We start from the raw sequence: 4,776 nt of genomic DNA on the forward strand, positions 1-4,776 counted from the left end.
TCCCGGATCTGGTCGAGCCTGACACAGGGACGGCCGGAGGGAAGAGATCAGGGCGGCGCCGTCGCGAGCACGCCCGCCGCGAGCGCGTTCGCGAGAGCCATAGCCATACTACTTAGAAGTGGATAATCAAACTACTCTGGAATATAACATGAATTAATTGCCTTGCTACAAAACATTATCAATATGAAAAATTAAGTTATACGAACAATAACAATCATTCTATAACTAAATGGTTGGTTTAGTGGCTTTCAGCTTGCATCTATACATATTTAAATGACAATTCATCAGACCATTCAAAAATCTCATCACTTATACAAAGTTTTGTTGTTGTATTAGGAAAAAATATTCAATGTTGTCGGAATACAAACCTAGAGAATCAAATCCCTGATCAATTCGTCATTGTTGGCATGCACACAACAACCATCCGTGATTGCGAATGCCGAGGCATCGACTGCTTCGGGCTTTCGAAGAATCGCGGTTGTCCTAGCACGGGGACTCATCACAAATCACACAATTAAAATAATGAAAATCTGATGCATGAGTTCGACATGATACAAGACGAGAATACAAAGATTATAAACAATTTGATGTGTTGACCTTGGCTTATTCATTGGTAGCCTGTAGAGTTGATGATTGAAGCGGCCTGGATCGCGGTCGGGTTCGGATCTTGAGAAGGAGAGAGAGGCGCGCAGCGGCAAGGGCGCACGATAACAACATTTAACCCATGCAAGCATTATTCCGCTAATCATAAGAGGCAAGCACACTATAGCGGACACCAATCGCCCAACTAGGCCTTTCTATGGACTTGAAAAGAACTCACTAGTGGGCTTTCACGTGGGCCTTCTAAATATCTGCAGAATTGACGTTAAGATAGGGGGGGCCAGGGTACTTATGTACTGCAATCTCATCGCTAATTAAGGAGTAGATACGTGACTTCGATCGATCGTTAGGGAGTATAGGAGCATGGTTAATAGTATAGGGGGCTGTTGGCTATAAGCCAGTGCCATGTCATCTACAGTTCACCTTATATTTAACATGTACAATAGTAGATCAAAAGAGTGTACTACTTTTTGTTATGTGACCCACATTTCATTCTCACAAAGTGCCTAGGAGCACGTGCTAGAGCTGGCTCTTCACGAAGAGCCCGCTTACCTTCTCTCTCCTCTTCTCTTTCCTCCAATTAAATAAAAATATACTAGTTTATTTCTTGTAGCCCGCTGACTCAATTCTATTATACTTGCTCTAAGCAAGCGCACGCACTACGAACCCATTCGCCATCACCTCCAACCTAGAGTATCAAAAAGGAAAACATGTCAAGATTTCTACTTTTTTTAGGATGGTGAAGAATTTTTGTAGTCTAGATAGAGAAGAAGAAATCTCTCGCTTCCAAGCCCGAGAGCGTAAAAGGAGAATGAAACTGGATACTGTAATTTTTTTTTAGGGGTAACTGGATACTGCAAAAAAAAAAGAGACAAACTAGATACTATAATTAAGACCATCTTAGCGACGACTGATTGGGCCATGGAGCATGTGGGCCCGCAGCGCTGGTTGAGCGGGCAAACAAACGCAGCTCTGACTTGTTGTATACAGATTCTGAAAACACAAAAGAGGCTTTGACTCGTCGCTGGAATTAATCCCACATCGCGTGCCGTGGATACCTGAGGCGGTTCAGCAAGAAATAAAAAGGGAGCCAAGGGCACGATTTAGGGTATACCTTTCTCGGCCTCTTCGCTAAAATTAAGTGTAGTATCTGTTCTTGTCAGTTTAATATCTGATACGTAGATCTTCGGATTCACAATATGATATTAATTTAATTTTGTTGAGGGGAGGAGGAACTGTAAAATGTAGCTTGCTGAATGGGTCCTCATGTCTCGTCCAAGTGTTGCACTATTGTTTGGAACAGGCACACCCCAATCAAAACATAATGAAATCTTTATAGTTTCCTTTTTTGATGGAGGAGTATATGCACATAACTTCAGGGTGAGTGAATTGCCGATTAGAAACCACCCACAATAATAAAATAAAAAGATTAGAAACTTCTCCTCTGGACGTGGACTTGGTGCTCTCAGGTACCCGCACATCCTATATGCGGAAAAAAAATTAGTAATTCAGAAAAAATTTAGAAAATTCCAAATATTTTTTGAAATCAAACATGATCAGGTATTGTACTCGTATAGAAAGTTTGGACAACGACGTCTATATAAAATAAAGATGATTTACAGGAACTAATTGAAATGTAAAATGGCTAAAAGAAATCCAATAATTATCATGATAGAAAGTATTTATCCGGTTTTGTATGTGTTTATGCGTTGGCAACCATACTAAGTTACAATGTTGTAAGACGCTCTGTACGTACAAAAACTGAAATGAATTATGAAGAAAAATAAAGATGGAAGGAACAATATTCCAGAGTATTTGTCAAGCTTAACCATATCAAGCTTTCAGGTCAGCTTCTAAATTACAAAAAAAACATGATGAATCCTCAAATAAAAAAGAGCCAACAATTTGGAACATGCTACAAAACTGGTGAAGATAGAAAGCATTCATCCTCTTTTTCCTTGTCGTAAGGAGTAGCTTCAGCATACATTTTTAACAGTGTAATACCTGATCCAAAAAAAATTATTCATTATTATTATTGGAGGAAAGAGGCGCACAGACAAAGAAAGAAAGGCGGTGCAAATAAGGCCTTAAACAATATGTCTTCAAGTTTGATGACTGCAGATATGTTAGATCATTTGAAATCGCACAAGTATATAAGAATAAATATATGTGCCAAAATAACGAAAGGAGGTATATGGTTTCTCTGTCATGAAACAAAATAAATCCGACTGAAAACAGTTTATATGATTTCTCTGTATCAATATACGACAACTATATTAGGACAGATCCTTCAAAGTATCTATTTATTAGAACTCAGCCAGATTAGTTTCTTCATTGGATCCTTATATATGGTAAATTCTCTTTATTGGAACGCAGTAGAGATTGCACACCTTTGCAGAACAGTGAGAGATATTCTCTAACAACAGTAATGGAGTCACTTAACCCGTTTTAGATGTATAGAATCATGTAACTGAAATAATAGTACATCTACAATATCTTGCCTCCTACTGAATCTTACATAATTTACTGGATTGCTATGCAATTATGTTAAAGCGACGCGTGTAAAGTTTTCTCTAAGAATGAATCATATATTCTAATTTCCAACATATCCCTGGAGCTAGTGCCTAGGCAGGCGCAACCCACCTTAATTCCAGGTAAAGCAACGTCATACATAAAACACACTCTGATCAAATAGCACAAATAAGGCAATTCTAATCAAGAGGATGGCATTACCTCTTGATACGGTCTAGTTTAATGCTTATGGTTGTACGACGTAAAGCCCAAGGAAGCCGACATGAACATGAGAAGTAATCATGGGAAATAGAGACTCTGCATCTTGACTTCTTCAGTATCCCTCTTGATCCTACTTTGTAAGACAAGATTGCTGCATTCTTATGTACGTGCCATATCTAATCATACTTTTTCAGTACAGCAATCGACAACCTAAGATAATCCCAAATCTATAATTCTAGATTGCTTGAAGCCCCACGATTCTTATTTAATATGTAATGCTTGTGCACCCACTGAACAGACACTTTATGAGAGACAGTGAATTCAAATTTCTCAACCAGTCAAACTTATGCATGTAGTCAAATTCTAATCTTGGTCTAAATGGGAATCGCATTGTAAGTATACAGGTCTAAACAAACACACTCTTACAATCAGTCCCATTCTTCCTATATCTACTCCCTTCATTCCAAAATATGTGTTTTTTAGAGATTTTAATACGGACTATATACGAATGTATAGAGACATATTTTAGAATGTAGTTTCACTCATTTTACTCCGTATGTAGTCCGCATTGAAATCTCTAAAAAGACTTATATTTTGGAACAGAGAGAGTATATATGAGAATGATTTTCATGCTCCAGATCACATGTATTTCCCAAAGGAATTATCAAATGATTAATTAAACTCTGGAATAGCACTTTCTTCATTTCCCATTTTTTTTTCTTGAATGCATCAGAGGAAGATTGGTTGATAGATGAAATTGCAGATCAAAAATTTCTAACCCACCTCCAAGTGCCAAAAATACAGTATTAGTCGTGCAAATTGCATAATACCCCCAAATCGAATTAAAGGTTCACCTGATTGATTTGTGATAGACCTTAGGTGCCCTCGACTGTGCACGTAGGAAGAACTGCAGAAGGTCCTCGACTGCCCAGTAGGACGACGGCAGGAAATGCAATGACAACACCTCATGCGCCACGGCCGAGACCGGTGTCGCCCTAGGGACGACGGTAGTTGGCGGCTTGGACTTGGAGGACGTCAGTGGTGGGTTGTTGTCGACGTGGGTGTTGCGAACGGAGCTGAAGTCGACGCGGATGCCGATGGTTGCCGGGCAGCATGCCCTGGACGTGGATGGAGTCGTCGCAGTAGCGGCAGAAGAGCGCCTGGCGTCCAGGCAGAAGACGATGGTGGCGACAGCACGTGTGTTCTCGGAGGAAGACCAAGCTCCTCGCACTTCCCCCATCGTAGCTAGTGTGCATGATGGCAGCAGGCGGCTCGCGTTTAGCTTCCTAATAGGATGGATGCGTCTGAGATAAGTTTTTTAATAAGATGGATTTGTCTGAGATTAGTTTCCTAGAATAGGATGTACCCATGATTATTAGTTTCCTAATTTCCCAGGCGTGGAGTTTCATATTTTCCTCCACGGTGGAGTACGGTCAGTCAATG

General features: G+C 40.0%; 1 non-coding gene across 1 annotated transcript; it reads left to right on the forward strand.

Annotated features, from left to right (window-relative positions):
- Positions 1–1,710: 1,710 nt before the first annotated feature.
- On the forward strand, positions 1,711–1,914 carry LOC119342283. The gene has a single exon (XR_005165513.1). It is a non-coding gene; the product is annotated as a U2 spliceosomal RNA (small nuclear RNA).
- The last annotated feature ends 2,862 nt before the right edge of the window (positions 1,915–4,776 follow it).

This window comes from Triticum dicoccoides, chromosome 7B (assembly GCF_002162155.2).
Source record: "Triticum dicoccoides isolate Atlit2015 ecotype Zavitan chromosome 7B, WEW_v2.0, whole genome shotgun sequence".
Taxonomy (NCBI): Eukaryota; Viridiplantae; Streptophyta; class Magnoliopsida; order Poales; family Poaceae; genus Triticum; species Triticum dicoccoides.